This window comes from Leptonychotes weddellii, chromosome 6 (assembly GCF_054177405.1).
Source record: "Leptonychotes weddellii isolate Sample4059 chromosome 6, ASM5417740v2, whole genome shotgun sequence".
Lineage (NCBI taxonomy): Eukaryota > Metazoa > Chordata > Mammalia > Carnivora > Phocidae > Leptonychotes > Leptonychotes weddellii.
The window spans coordinates 21264493-21280911 of record NC_138374.1 but is presented as its reverse complement, the minus strand read 5'-3'; the positions used below and the strand labels follow the sequence as shown (position 1 = coordinate 21280911).

Below are 16419 nucleotides of genomic sequence, written 5' to 3'. Positions count from 1 at the left end.
CAACCCTGTTTGGGCGGAGTTGCCCTGCCCCCCTGTGGCGGGGGATGGGCTCAGTGGGAATCAGTCTTTGGGGCTTTTGTTCTCTGGCGGCTTTCCCTGGCGGCTTTCCACGTCTCTTCCGCGAGTCAGAGCAGAAGAGACCGTTTCCAACCCTCTGCCTCAGAGCAGAGAGATCGCAGTCTATTCTTCAGTGAGCTCTCCAGGCCACACTGTCTCCATTTCTGTCCGTGCTGCTATAAACTGCAGTGTCCTGGGTTTTGCGCCCCTCCGCAGCGCTCCCAGTCCTGCCTCCAGGTCGGGGCTCGTCTCTGCCCTTTGTGCTTCTAAAACCGCCAGCCGCTCCCAGTTTGCGCGCACACGACTCCGCCGATCGGGGTTTCCACCCCGGGGGTTTGCAGTTCACTGGCATGACCCCGGCGCACCGGGTTTCCGTCTTGGAGGCTGCAGTTCGCGTGCGCGCGACCCCGCAAGTCTGGTTTTCCACCCCGGGGGCTGCCCTAAAGTCCTTTCCCGACGCTACCGGTCTGCAAGTCTGTGTCCCATGGGCAGCGCACGAGGCTGTCGCTCACCGGCGGTGTAGGATCCCCATGTCCAGGCACCCTCCTGCTGCCGTTTGTCCTCCGATATCTGCCCATCTGCCCGCAGAATCACGGCTCGCTCTCCGCTTCGTACCTCAAAACCAACTGCCTGCGATATTCTGCTTGTAGAGTCCAGATCTTCTTATATCTCAGGCTGGTTTCGAGGGTGCTCAGAGTGGTCTGGTAGTTATCCAGCTCAATTCCGGGGACCAGTTGAAATAGGGTCCCCTACTCCTCTGCCATCTTTCCCCTCCCCTCCTAAAATGTGTTAATTATTGTAATAGAGGTACCTCTGTGGGGCTATATGAACACAGAGAGGCAGAGGGGGTTTGTGAACGTGCTAAGGAGGATGCAGTAAGAGCATCAGCCTTGACCTTTGAAGGGAAAGTAACTTGGCTGAGGTGGACGGTTGGGGGCAAAGGAACAAAAGGAGCAAAAAGAACGAGGTGCAGAGCGTCTGATGTTCAGTCCAACACCTTACACCCTACTAAATGAATGAATGAAGAAAGCTCTGCTTTGCATGGCCCATTAACTTTCCAACGATCCTCTGCCGCATTCGCACAGCCATTAGAGAATTCTTTTCAGGGTGTTTCCCTATTATAGCCATTTGGAGATGTGAGAAATTACACTCAACAGCCCGGAAAACTACTCCCAGAGCTTTCATTAGCATCTGCGTATCATCTCCTTGTGCTGGTAAATATCTAGATTCCTAGCTCTAGCCACTCTACACCAGTCTTAATGCTGGCAAATAAAACCCAAGCACTCATCAGAAAATAAAATATTTACCCTGCACACTACCGTAAACAAAGCTATCGGAATGGCGCACCATTCTAATAACCATTGTGTACAGGAATGTCATAAGATAAATGATGTATTTTCTCTGGAACATAAAGATGCACTGGCGGTAATCAGAGGAAGTGTGGGGAGCCACTTCTCCAGCTAGGATCTCTCCAGCAGGAGAGAGGGGGTGACAATAAGGTGGTATCCTCTGCTGATGTATTGATTTTTCTTTTTCCTTTCTTGTTGTGTATTGGCAGTGCCTGTGTTCAGGTATTTTGGCAACAACTTTATTACTGTGTATAGGATCCCAAAGTAGAACTGGGTGTGGAGAGGTAATCTCCAAAAAAAGAAGAGTTATGGTGATTCCTTATTTTTCTAATGTGTATTATCTATTATCTGCTGCTTCTGAAGCCATAGTAGACATGGAAGAATAAGATTTTTTTTTTTTAAGTTTATTTTGGGCTTTAATCCAGAACTGAAGAAAAAGCTACAGTAAATCTATATTGGTTCCATTACTATGATTCTACAGTGCTCTGGCGTCGTGGGAATTTGAGGCCCTTGGTGAAATGAATTCTGGCCACTCCAGCTCTCCTCTAATCTTGGGGTCTCAATTTGCATTTTCCTAAGTAATTTCAAAATTTCATGCTTAGTTTCATGTTTTTTCCTCCTGGCAAACTCCTACGCATTCTGAAAAACCTGTATTCCAGAGGCATAACAAAACACAGACCCCTCTCCATTCACATAGAGTACCCTAACTACAGGTATGCGTGGTGAGCGAGGGCTGACACAGTGTTTGCCTGGCGAGATGCTCTAATTCCTGCACTTAGACCAGGTCTGACATAGAACAGATGCTCAGTAAGTATTTTTGAATTCATGAGTAATCCGCGTTACCTTACCTAAGACACGGAGGTTTTAAGCTTGCTTCTATGAATCAGCGGCCTTGCCCTTGTTGGCCAGGCTGAGGCCAGATTCACTAGCATGAGTGTTTGGTGGGTTCCCCAAAGACTCCCTGATTTATTCCCAGCTCCCTGATTTATTAAGTGTGCAGTGACTCAGGCAGTTGAGCTCTCCTCTGTGACAGATTGCACAGGTCCAGGAGGACTGCATTACACATGCCACCTGCCTTCTCCTCCCCTTCCTATCATGGTTTTGAGTAGTATTAGTGAGATGAAATGTCACCACTTTCAAAATGGTGAGAGTTAAGGGGCAAAGCCTGTGTGTGATCTGCCGAGGTCTTTTCCCCAGTGACAGAACAAAGCAAGAATAAAAGCCAAAGCTAAAGGTACACCCCGTCAGGAGCACACAGGCACTCACTGGGTGTGTGTTCTGCATAGGGCAGCAAGGCGCCTGGGTGGGCTAAGATCACAAGTAGTGACACAAGGCAGGAGGGAAGGAGTGAGGGCTGGGGGCTGCTCGAAAAGATCTCTGGAGAAGGAGACAGAACAGAGCCAGGCTTCAAAAGAAAGGAAGACCTCGGATCCACAGAGAAAGAGTGATGAGATGGTGTTCCAGGAAGGCGCTAAGTCTCGGAGCAAACTTGGCAGGCATGCAGGCGGGCACACATTGTCCCCAGGAGCACGTGGGGCACGTGTCCTTGCTGCAGAGCAGGGTGAGACGAAAGTCAGATGCAGAGACCAAAATTGGGAGGCCTCCAATGCCAAGGTGACCGTTTGGATTTTACCAACACAAATCTTTTAAGTCTCCGTGCCCTTTCTGACCTGGACTGTCTTGGTTGTGCTGGGAAACAGTGCAGGAATATATTCTTCTGAGATGCTTTTTCTTCAGGAATGAGTCCCTTATGCATCCCTCCCTAGGGGCCACTTTTAAGGAATGAATGCCAGTAGCTGCTGTGGGCTGAACCTTCTCCTTAATAGCCCAAAGCTGTTTCTGATGCTTCTCGTGTAGTATCTAGAGAGGAGCCATGGTTTTTCCTAATGTTTTTTAGTTTCCCTGTCAAGCTCAGAGAGGCCCATAGCAGCTCTGGCCTGCGTCCTGAGTAGGGTGACTGTTTTTTTGTGTAAGCCCAGTTTTGATGAAAAGGGACAAGCCCACAGGTTGATTCATTCTGAAGTTATCGATCAGAAAGTTTCCCTGGCTCCGCACTCCAATTCTGAGTGGATACCAGTGTCCACAGAATCTCCACATGCCAATGCATAGTGGAGCTGAGAAGTCCAAAACATTTTTCAAATCTGCGGTGTCGTGTGAAACATGATGACGCGTGTATTATTACCTCAGTAGATCTCAGTGGCGGTTTAACTATTAGAGAATTTCACAGCATATATAATATTATCAAAATGAATCAATACCTTAACCTCGAGGCTGATTCCTCAATTACTGTAACTACCAGTTGCTAATTGGAATGCTTTTTACACTCCGAGCTCCCTTTAGACTGTCCACGCTGCCCATGTGAATGCAACCGAGGAGTACAAATAAATTGGCATGAACAATTAGACTATTCTGCTCTGGGTGATCTAAAGAGAGATGTGAAATGCCATTACATGGCCTCGTAATTCTGAAGCTCTTGGTTGAGGCTTGACTCTAGTTTACTGAATGCCTTAGTCCTGGCAGGATTGGAAGTCGGGATTTTTAAAGACCTGAAGCAGTTCTAAAGCATTTGATGTTTTCAAATGGTAATGAAGAGTTTCACCAAGATGCTTTATGTGACATTGAGCAGAGCTATTATCAGCCTCAGGTGTTACTCCATGGGGCTGCTATTTAAAGCCACTCTCTTGAGGCAGAGAGGCTCTGACTCTGAAAGGTGATGGGAGGATGCTAAGTTTTTGTCACTATTGGGAGAGGTCTCACTTTATGCTCTGGTAGGCATGGGGCTCTGGCCAAAGGACCTCCTGTGATGGAGTGTGGCTGGGCGAGCATGGACCACTGCCTTTTGCTCTAACTTTGCCTTTAGCCTGAGACTCGTTTGCTGCCCTTTGAGGAGGAGATAAAATCGCAGTGTCGAAATAACTGAGCTCCAGTGAACAAAGAAATAAATCTGGCAGTTTTCAGTGATCCTCTGAAGCAAAACAAACCGGGGATACTTCAATGACTAATAACCAAATGTGTCAATGGCTTTTGATCAAGTCAGCATTTTCTGGCGGGTCACAAAACAATGGGGTGCTTCAGGTAGAACCCAGATTGGTGGAAAATAAAACATCATCAATTTCTCTCCATTTTCGTAAGGTAATTAAACACACACACGAAAAACAAAAACCCAGGGAAATCACAGTGTTTGCTGAGCCAGGTTAGTGGTACAAACCTAAATGATAACCAAGGTTGGGCACGCAAATGAATGAGTAGAGTGCAAGGCTTTTCAAACTTGAATATGCATTAAGAATCACCCAGGGATCTGGTTAAAACTCAGGTCGAAGGCCTCTCCACCAGAGGTTTCTCATTGGACAGTTTGGGTGAGGCCAGTGAATTTGCATTTCTAACAAACTCCCAGGTGATGCTGATCTGCTTGTCTCTGTGGACCATCTGGTGAGTCCACATACACGTCTAATGGACGGGGCTGGAGGATACTGGACGGAGGAGTCTGGGATGAAGGGCTCCTGTTGCCAAATCATCTGAATTTTGGCAAAACCTTCCATTACAAGCAGCTAATTCGCTTTTTCTTTTAAAACTCTGCTCGTGAAAAGTAAGACCTATCCGTCAGATAGGTGTGGTCAGTAGGTCACCAATTTGAAACATCTGGCCTCGTTATGTGTACTGGAGTCAGGGGACATTCTTCAGTGGAGGGCTGTCAAATACGGGAGATGGAAAAATAAAACTGCCCAATTCTAAAAGCACAGAATGTCAACTGTCTTCATCTGATTCTCATACTTCAGATTTCCATGGCTCTTTCAAAACCCAAGTAGGACAAAATGCACAGGATGCTTTTCCAGGGAAAGAACGTGGACATTCATAGAACGTGTGAACAAGAATACTATGCAGTGGGCATTTCCTGTGTGTTTCTCAGTTCTTCCACATTGAGAGCTGGGCTCATTATGGGCATGAATACCTGAATGATGGATATTGACAAATAATTTTCTTTCTTTTTTTTCCTTTTCTCTTCTTTTCTTTTCTTTCTGTTGTCTACAGCAAGGCCAATTAGTGCATCTGGGCTGCATCAGGAAAATGTGAGCTGAAATAAGAGTGACATTCAGAAAAGATTTCTTTTCAAGCTCTGTGTCTTTAGGAAGCCTCCATGCAGTGACCTTATACTTGGAATTCAGCTTTCAGCTGGTATATCCAGCATTAAAGGTGACAGAGAAAATAAAAGTCTTCCTTCCAAAGATTGTGTGTGCCTTTGGCAAAGGTTATAGATGTGATGTCTTTGAACATCCTTCTTCATGATGGCTCTGTTGCTGGAAGTGGGCAGAGAAGAGAGGAAATCTGTAGTGAGCTAAAGCTGTTTTCAGGGTAATGATTGTCAAATCCCGTACCTCTTGAATACAGAACAGTGGGTTTCGTATTTACATCTAAATATCTGGTTTACTCACCGCTTTGCTCCCTCCCTCCCCTCCCCATCATAGCTTTGAAGAGATAGGATAAAAAGGAGAAAATATTGTATTTAAAAAGAAAACAGTAAAATACCCCAGCCTCATCTAAACAAGTGATTTTTGAGACTGGAAGCAACTCATTAACTCTTGTAGCTCTTAACCTTTCCCCGTGGCTCAGGTTGTTTTTTGCGCCAGGAGTAACAGAAGGCAGAAGTATAACATGTGCCCTTTCCAGCCCACTGTCCCTGCCTGAAGGGATCCAGATGTCTCTAAACATGGCTGGTTACAGGTCATTATCATTATTTCAGTGATTATTCATTCACATCCGGGGTGGGCTGGGGACTGGAGACGGGGACAAGAAATGCCAAACAAACACATTTAGATGCACAGTCCTGCAGATATTTTGCTATTCACCAGCACACTCCTGTCTGCTCAGGCCATTTCTGGAAATGCACCTAGTGTTCCCATGTACCCATCAGAATCCTACAGACCAACTCAAACTGTTTCTCCCAGGTGCCTGGGTGGCTCAGTTGGTTAAGCGACTGCCTTCGGCCCAGGTCATGGTCCTGGAGCCCCGGGATCGAGCCCCGCATCGGGCTCCCTGCTCGGCAGGGAGTCTGCTCCTCCCTCTGACCCTCCTCCCTCTCATGCCCTCGGTCTCTCATTCTCTCTCTCTCTCAAATAAATAAATAAAATCTTAAAAATAAAAACAAAACAAAACAAAAACTGTATCTCCTCCTTGAAGATTTCTGTGGCTACCTAGGCTACCAAGTTTCTTGTGGAGCTAGGTACTTCAGCACAACACAGCATCAGAATGAGCCCATTACTGGCAAACTTTCAATTTTATAAGCATCTTTCCGATTTTTTGTTGTTAGCTTGGCATCATTACCAGCATTATTTCACTGTCCTCTGTATAGCAGGGGTAAGTTTGGAACAGCATCACCAGGAAGCCTTATTCTTATATGATTCTAAGTTAGATTCCACTACATTGGTGAGATTTAAACACTGAATGAGAAAGAGAACAATCATTCTCCGGGGCAGCTGTAGGCAGAGACATGGGCAGATGTGAATGTGCTGGCAGCCTTGTGGGGTGATTGCAGGGGTGCTCGTGAAGGGGATGAAGATGGAGGAATCTTTAGCAGCCTCTTCCCTGTGATTACTGATGTTTGCAGCTCCTTCTGGGTGCAAATCTTTAATTTCCTGATTTGATGTTACAAGGGATTCTATGCACAGATTTTCTGATTTTTGGAATTCCCCTAGTGGCTTCCCTGATTTTCATTCCCTTTCTCCAGAAAGACATCTCAATAGCGGTGCAAACCTCTAATTCCTGTAGAAAATCATTTTTACTAGGACTTCTTTAGTTTTCTTGACCAAACCCTGAAAGATACAAAGCCTCAATCCCTTATTAGCAAAACCTAGATTAAAACATACACACCCAATAAGGTTATTGTGAGAACTGAATAAAATATTGCATGTAGGGCGCCTGGGTGGCTCAGTCGGTTGAGCGACTGCCTTCGGCTCAGGTCATGATCCTGGAGTCCCGGGATCGAGTCCCGCATCGGACTCCCTGCTCGGCGGGGGGTCTGCTTCTCCCTCTGACCCTCTCCCCTCTCATGCTCTCTCTCTCTCATTCTCTCTCTCAAATAAATAATAAATAAAATATCTTAAAAAAAAAAAAAAAAAATATTGCATGTAAAGTGCCTGGCATGGCTCCCACAGCTCCCTAAGTACTAAATTCCTTCTTTATTTCATAGTACAAAGCACCAGGGCCAGCACTCTAGCACTTGGTCCACGAAGAATTACTTTATTAATACCGTGCCCAGCCCGGTTATAGTCACACCACTGGCCACTGGCACGGAATAAACATATATTGATAGAGTAATTCCCGAGTTTGGCCAAGCTGATTTCTAGCAAAGCCACTACCATCTTTTATGTCGTAGGTGAAGAGTCCTGGGGGAATCTTCCAACCAGTCGTTGGAAAGCATTTTGATAATTCTAGGACTGAGGCTCAAATCTCCCCAGATTAAGAATAATAATATCATGTTCCTGAAAGCCAATAACAGAATTGTATATTACTGTCTCTCACCTTCCATCTCATGCAAAACATGGGCTACGACCGTGGTTCAGGCTGTGTACAGGCTGAAGGCAGTCAGCCCTGGCACTGGTTTGGGAGTCGTAGTGGCCTGATGGACATCACTCTATCATTCTGTTCATTAGTCAATAAGAGAACAGTGGAAACAAACTCTGGTCCCTTTTATATCTCTCTAGAGTTGCGTGCGGTGATTCCTTTGCGTTTTCCATAAATGTGGCAGCCGTGATTTGAACTAATATTTTTTAAAGGGTCTACTTTTAAGGATTATTTATGAGGAACACTGTTTCCTCTGTGGCATGAAAGAGGACAGCCAAGTAGACAAGTATTGGAGCTCCAAGGATGGTGCCATCTTTGTTGGGAGAAGACTTTTTGGCTTCTTTGCCCTTTATGTTGAGGTAAAGTTCCCCTGCAGTAAACTCTCTGAAGATCTATTCTTCATTTCCTGATGTACATTGTTGTTTGGCTTTGATACACTGACCCCAAGGGCGCACATCATCTCTGGTCAGCAACATTCTATTTCCACCACCCTTCAAGGCACCATGGTAGCCTAAACGTAGTCTCTGAAGACACACTGACTGGTTTCAAATACTGTGTTTGCTGGTTAATAGCTGTGTGACTTTGGATAAGCAATTTAACCTCTCTGTGCAAGAGTTTCCTAATTTAGAACACAAAAGGTGAGGGTAATAAGAGCATCAGGGGGTTACTGAGAATAACAAAGAAGCCATGTGAAGTCTTCTTCACATCATAGTACATCTTCTATACAATAAGTATTCAAAAAGTATTAGTTTGTGTTATGGTAGACACCACATCTATAATATAGCTTACATTTTGGTGGGGAGCACTTGCTGTGTTTTAGTAACTGATAATCCTGTAGGAAGATAAAACGTGAGAGGTAGTGTTTCTCTCTGGTCTCATGGGGTTCACATCTCGTGTGTGGGGGGTGTGTGACCTGCATGTAATAACTCAAAATACAAGGCAGACATTAAGTGTTTTAAATTTTAGAAGGGAAACAGAAATCTGAGTACATGTCAAGGGAATATCAATGGAAGAAGGTCTCAAAGGATGGATACAATGTAGACATGCAGTGATGACCAGTGGGGATGGGATTTTAGGCAAAAGAATTGGAGCCACTGAGCAGGGCAACACAGAGTGAATATTCAGTTGGATGGGGCTCATTACTTCTGAAGAAAATAACCGTGAGACTAGGTTGAGAAAGAAGGCAGGCATACTTCATTTGGATCATAAACACTTAAAGAGAATGGAATCAGTTGGTAACATTTTTAAGTTGGAATTTATTTTTTTGCTTAGATTTCTACCTTTATTGAAAAGTAAAAACTGGAAGGTCTAGCAACATGCATTCGCATTTTATCTGGACTTGTATTCCTATGTGTATATGGCCATGACCTTACTTAGAATGTGTTTGGGTTTTCCATTGTGCCACAGTTCCCACCATTCCCTCTGACCTCACATACTGGTACCTCAATCATTTGTGTTCTCACAGTTGACTCTCTAGGCACTCAAGTTTCTTCTGTTCTAGAGACTGAAATAGAAGGATACAGAATTTAGAACCAGGAATGGAGAGCTAGAGGTGGTGTAGTGACAGTTTTAGTGAAAACCACCAAGTTGGGTCTGCCGATGAAGTGATGGCAGGAGGTACCTGGCAGGATGCACAGGAAAAGAGGAAGGTGACCTGACTTCACACAGAAGCAGCACAAAAGAGCCATCAGACAAGCCTGAAGCTGATGCATGTGTGGCCTGGGTCCAAGAGGCAGCCTCCAGGGGAGCAGGTGAGTCAAGTTGCTGTGTGACGTGAGCAGAGGCTGCAGGCTCTAGGCTCCAGGCTCCTGGGCCAGCCACGTGGGCACGTGGGTGCTCAGCCAGGTCTCTGGTAGTTCCACTGCCGACAACCCTGACTGGATGTGGCCTTGGGCATCCTTCAGGACTAATGGAGCATCTTGATCCTCAGTGCAGTATAGAGTTTTAGGAACATGGAGTTTTTTTCTTTTAAATCTCAGCTTGAAAACTGACTCCTACCTACTAGCAGTGTGGCCCTAGGTAGTTTATTTCATCTCTCTTTATCTGCAAAATGGGGTGAATAATGCCTGCCTAATCGGCTTTTCTGAGGACTAAATTACGTACACAAAGTGCTTATCGAGGCACATAGGAAGGGTTCAGTAAATGCTACTGACCATTATTATTACTCCCATCATTATCGTTATGAGCAACTAAGCCTACACGTCAGAGAGTTCTAGGCAGCGTGAGAGAGTGGGAGCTCTCTGGGAACTGTAGGTTTATCATTCTCTGCTACCCCAAGGTGGTGTGGTCTGGAGAATCACCTTTTACCCACATTTTTTTTTTTTTTTTTTTTTGGCAAAAGGAAATATGAGAAAAATGTATTCCAGAAAGATAAGCGGCGAAGGATTATAAAGTGTTAACTTTGGAAATTAAGAAACCAGTAAAGTGCTATTAAAATGACCTAGAAATGAATTGTCATGAATGTAATTCATCAAAAATACAGCTGGCACTGTGCCTGGCATAAAACGAGCACTCACTGTTTACTTCTTTCTGTCACTGAGTTTAACTAATTTACACCTGACGCACACGAGATGGTTACTTTGCTATGTTAATTGGACCAGCCATGGGGTGCCCAGGTTAAACATGATTTCTGGGTGTGTCTGTGAGGGGGGTTTCTGGATAAATTCGATTTGCATTGGCATTCTCAGCAAAGTAGATCACCCTCCCATTGTGGGTAAGCATTATCAGATCCCTGGAAGGCCTGAATAGAACACAAAGGTGAAGGAAGGAGGAATTCCCCCTTTTTTTCTGCCTCTCTGCTTGAGATGGGACATCTACATCTCAGTTTCTCCTGCCCTTGGGTAGGGATTCACTCCATTGGCTACCCTGGTTCTCAGGCCTTCAGGTTCGGACTGAATGACACCACTGACTTTCCTGGGTCTCCAACTTGCAGAGGGCAGATGGTGGGACTTCTCGGCTTCTTTAACTGTGTGAGCCAATTCCTCATGTTAAATCTTTCTCTGGGCAGGTAGGTAGGTAGGTAGATACGGATGTGAATGTGGAGATAGGGATAGACGGTGATTGGGATAGAGATAGTGTCCTATGGGTTCTGTTTTTCAGGAGAAGCCTGAATTATACAAAACATAGTTCTCACACCTATCCTATGAAGTAGGTATTGTGTCTGTCTCCATTTTACGGATGAGGAAATGAAAGTGAAAGAAGGTAAATTGCGTGTTCTACACCACACAGGTAGTAGATGTCAGAGCTGGTGTCTGAGCCCAGACAGAAACCAGAGGCCAGGGTGTTGTGTATGGCCTCCTGTGAGCTCTGTGCTTTAGGGACCAGCAGCCCCAGAAGAGACGGACCTGCGGAATATGTTCCATACACGTGACATAGTAGAAGTATATAGAAGGGCCTGGCAGAGAAAAGAGAAGAAAACAACTACACTTCTTAGTGAGGCAAGAAGAGCTTCCCGGAGGAGTGACGCTACAGCTGAATCTTGGGGAGTAATGCCAGAAACATAGAAAACATCAGTAGGGCACATTCATGCTTTCTAGGTAGCAGGCTCAGTCACCATCTATCAAAACATAAGTGGTCTATGCCTTTTGATTCTGTAATTTCACTAACCATGAAAGAGTGAGAGAAACATGCGCAAAAATGCTTATCTGAAGTATTATTTTGAATTAGAGAAAAACAGAAATTGTGTAAATGTGCAATGGCCTAACTTGTACAAAGTAAAAGTAATACAATCCAGTCATTCCAAGCGAAGATAGACACACATCTGCAACCGATCGCTACGTGGCAAAGAGAGGTGAAGATGGCCTCGTGTTTAGCACAGCTGTGCTAGAGGTATAAAGAATAATCTGGAAAGATTTCACCACATGTTAAAACTGGTCATCTTCAGGTAGTGGAATTTGCGAGTAGTTTTAGTTTCTTCCTTTTCTGTATGGTTTGTATTTTGACAATAGACACGTATCCCAGAAATTCAGGTATTAAAAAAAAGAAAAAAAAAGAAAGAAAAGAAACAAGCTTGGAGGACCAGACAACTTAAATATTAAGCAAAAGAATTACAAAATAGGTCTGTTCAGATAAGGCATAAAAAGTGGAAAAAGTAAAAAAAAAAAATTTAGAAAGCACCGATGTGCCCAATATATTTTTATACATAGAACTGATGTCTTTGGTGACAGTGTAATTTAAGGAAACAGTATATGATTCAAGCTGGGAAAGATCATCTGTTCAAGAGATGGCAGAGCTGGGATCCCACAGACTTTAATTCTTCCAGGCAACACTCCCCTCTGCATGCCAAGTCCTATTGTGGAATTGCAGAGGGTTACAGGTGTGTGGGTCTGTGGATCCTTAGCTTCTGGGGTAGACATGCAAGGCTTGGGACAGCAGAGCCCCTGGGCCAGGAACCCCTGGCAATGGACTGCCTCATCTCTTTACCCCAATATGACATTTATTCTGTGTGAGCTGTGCAGTGAAAAATAGTGGGATGCCTGAAGAGACCATTTCATGTGGTCTCTTGTTTTTTAAAAAAGATAACTGGCAGTCAGAGAGGTTTAAAGACTTTCCCAAAGTCACATAGCTTGTTAGATAAGCCAATCACTTATTAAAGTAGAAATAAGAATATTGACACACACTCACACACCCACACACACAAACAGTGAATTATAGTCAGAATAGAAGAGCACACAGAATTCCAGGAATGATATATTCTGACAAGCCAAGTCACCTCGCTGCCTTTCAAAGGCCCTGCCTATCTGTATCTGATATTGATTATTAGGGATCAAGTTATCGGCTCATATGAAGTAAATAGAAATCGTAATGTTAGTGTAGCTCATACAACATGGTAGTCTGCTTGTTTTCATCATATAGGCCTTGTTTTTTTTGTGTGTTTTGTAAATAATCTCTATATAGTCTTAACCCTCATGGCATTGTCTTCTGTCAAAGGTTCAATTCCAACTATTGATTAGTTATGATATTTATGTACATGTTTGTCTTCAAGACAGCCTGGGGCCTAACTGTCACGATGGGTTTACTCAGGGCATAGCCAGTCATGGACACTGATTAGACCATTCAGAGCTGATGCAATTCGAGAGATGACCTGCTTGCTTCAAGCAGCTTCTGGTGTGTTTTGTGAGGCTGAAGTTCAGTTTCTACTTTATGGTATGTCCATCCTCCACATCTCAGTCCTCTCAAATCCAGGTTCCTCAAAGTCTTTGTTAAAGTTCAACTATGTGGTGGCCTTATATCCCTCTCTTATCCTCAATTCACACAGCTTCTCATTCCTATCTCCTAGCATGCTGGGCTGCATGCCTACCCACTGTTCCTCTGACTAGACAGGGGGAGAAAGAGGGAAATGGCATCTGAGGTAGGCCCACAAAAGTCCACGTTCTAATTCCTGGAACCTGCGAATGTTGCCTTATGGGACAAAGGGGACATGCAGATGTGAATAAATCACCAATCTTGAGATGGGGAGATTACTCTGGATTTTCTGGATGGGCCCTACAGGGAATCACAAGTGTTCTTAGAAGGAGGCAGAGGGAGATTTAATTATAGAAGAGGAAGTAGATATAAGGATGGAAGCAAGAGGTAGGAGTGGTATGAAGAAGGAGTCCCAGCCACGGGATGCAGGCAGCCTCCAGAGGCTAGAAGGTGCAAGGAAACAGAGATTCCAGAAGGAACCTGCACTGCTAGCATTTCCTAGGGAACTTGATTCGGACTTCTGGTCTCCAGGACTATAAGGGAATAAATTCATGTTTTTTTAAACCCTACTTTAGTCCTTTTTTTGTTTGTTTGTTTTAAAGCAGCGATTGGAAATGAACACCAGCTCTTTTGTGGAAAGTATGTCCCATACTATCTCCATGGGGTTCCAACCTGCCGAAAAAGTCCATTTTTTGGTCAATTTTCATCTACTACTGATATCACATCTTTATTTTTCTCCTCTTATTTTACCATCTTCTATTTTACAGATGAGGAAACCAAGCCTTAGAAAGCAAAAGAGTTTTCTTAAGGAAGCATCACTGCAAGTAATAGACTCTCCGATGGAATCCTTTCTCTCTGCTTCCAAAGATGATGGTCTTTCTCAAACACTAAGCCCTTTCCATGAATTGGAGCTTCCCCCTTTGTGATGAACAGGAGGCAGGGAGTTCCTTTCCTTTTGTGTATTTTACTGCATAAAATAGCAGTATGGCCATGACTCTAATAATGATGAGCTGTTGACTTAGAAATGCTTGGGGATGAGACTTCTTGGAAATTTTAGTGCTCCACTCACATTGATTCTTGCTAGATGGAAATAGAATCAGAGAGACAAAAATATCATGTTGAAAAGTTCTTTTACTAGGTGACCTCTAAGGTCCCTGAGAACTGGATGAGGAAAAGAATCTTTCGAGAGGTTTGGGTCAGTGCCACATTTTTGATAATATTTATGGGGGCATTTTTCCTATTATATTTAAATGGACTTGTTTTTCTCTTTCTAGACATTTTGTCTCCATTTTAGGTAGAGTTCTCCTTCCTATACTCTCTCCTTCAAGCCCAGCCTTAATGTACAATTGCTATGAATCTATTTTTGGTATGCATGATGGTGATGGCATCTAATATTCATTAAATGCTTACTACATGCTAGACTCAGTGCTAAGTATTCTCACATGAACAATTTCTATTAATTCTCACAACAATTCTGTGACTTAGGTGCTTTCATTATTGATCAAGATTCTGAAACTCAGAGAGGTTAAGTAACTCACCCAAGGTCACAATGCTAGTAAGTACTAGACCCGGTAATTAACCAAAGTCTATCTCGTTTTAAAGCTCATGTGCTTTTTTCAAGAATGACTGTCCCTCGCATCCACTTGTAGGAGATACCACCTTTCTGTTGCTGCTTAAAATACATACGTGGTTCTTTGACTATAAACTCCACTGCAGCTCCCCATTGTGGTCCACCTTTTTGGGCAGAGGTCAGGCATTTCCAAATCATCCCAATGTCTTCTTCCTCCATTCTTTCTGCCCCAAGTCCATCTGCACTCCTCTTTCCTCGGAGCAGCTTGTTGAGTGCAGCAATTCAAAAGAATACAGACCTGCTCACCCCAACTTCACCTGTGTGTGAACTCTGCCCAAGGAAATAGAGTCTGACCTGACAGTAGCAGAGAGATGGGGAGGGTTTTGTATGACTAGACAAGTGACTGGTGACATTCACACCTATTGTTAAACATTTGCTTTCTTTTTTTATAATCTCTCAAAACATACTGCCAAATAGTGTAGCCTTTAATGGTGTATACCCTTTCTTTTTCCTTCCCCCGTCTCAAAGGTTAGGACTCACTGGGTTAGGCAGAACATGCTAGAAACAGTCGCTTGATGATTGATATTTAGAAACTGCATTCTATTTCTCTTAGAAAATTAGCCCAGTCTCAGGGGGTCTCAGAAGTATGATATGGAAAAATGCAAAAGAGTCTTAGGATTTTCTGATGAAGGGCAAAGTCAAGGCCCAGTCTTGCTTGTTCACTGAGGAGGTCTTAAAGACCCCATTGTCCTCTACAACCCATAACAATGTTCTTTTAATTGAGCCCCATGTTCACTCTCAAGGAGAGTAATGGAAGATGAGAAATAAAATGCTCCCATTCTTTTCCACTGGCTATTACCTCAGTAATGGCATTAATAAAGGTGGCATTAGAAAGAACTGGGGAAAAAAAATCACTCTTGAACCCATAAGAAATGAAGATTCAAAAGTTTATTACAGGTAATAAATTCACATTCTAACATGCGAAATGATTGTGGGCTTGGATTGGAGGTATTTGGCTAGGTGATGGTTTTCCAATGGGAGTCACATGCTGGGTGAATAAAAGTGGACCCTCTGGACCAGGGAAGGGAAACTGGGGACATTGTTCCCACCTGGGGACCCTGGTGCAGTGTCTTACCACAACAACAATTCCTCCCCAAATCTATTCTAAAAAGCCCAGCTGAGAAGTTTCTGTGCTTGCCAGAATCTCAGAGGACAGGGAAGAAAGACAGTGCTAGATGAAGACAAGGTGAACAAATGAAATCTGTCTAGCCTGAATGAGCACGCTGTCCAAAAGCTATTTCGGGAATCGGAAAGCAATCGCTCTCCAGATTGCTCTGTTCACACCCAAACTACAGCTGATGCATTGTTTCTGCTAAAACCTGAGTTTATCAAGCCATGAGTTTAAATAAGCAAAATATTGCCATTCTTAACCCAGAAACAAAGGGATTTAAAATGGCTGCCACTGCTTAACCAAAAACATACATTTCAGAGCTTCAATTTATGTATGAAATTGTTATTGCCTCTAAGGCTTTTTGCTTTTCTTTCTTTTCTTTCTTTCTTTCTTTCTTTCTTTCTTTCTTTCTTTCTTTCTTTCTTTCTTCTTTCTTTCTTTTTCTTCTTTCTTTCTTTCTTTCTTCCTTCCTTCCTTCCTTTTCTTTCTTCCTTCCTTTTCTTTCTTCCTTCCTTCCTTCCTTCCTTCCT

The 16419-nt window shown here is 43.7% G+C and overlaps 1 long non-coding RNA gene across 1 annotated transcript in view; it reads left to right on the top strand.

Annotated features, from left to right (window-relative positions):
- Positions 1–13939, top strand: part of LOC145722023 (uncharacterized) — a 53811-nt gene extending 39872 nt beyond the window's left edge. The window contains exon 3 of the long non-coding RNA XR_014146058.1: positions 13916–13939. This is a non-coding gene — a long non-coding RNA (uncharacterized LOC145722023). The remainder of the gene's footprint in view (positions 1–13915) is intronic.
- Positions 13940–16419: the final 2480 nt, after the last annotated feature.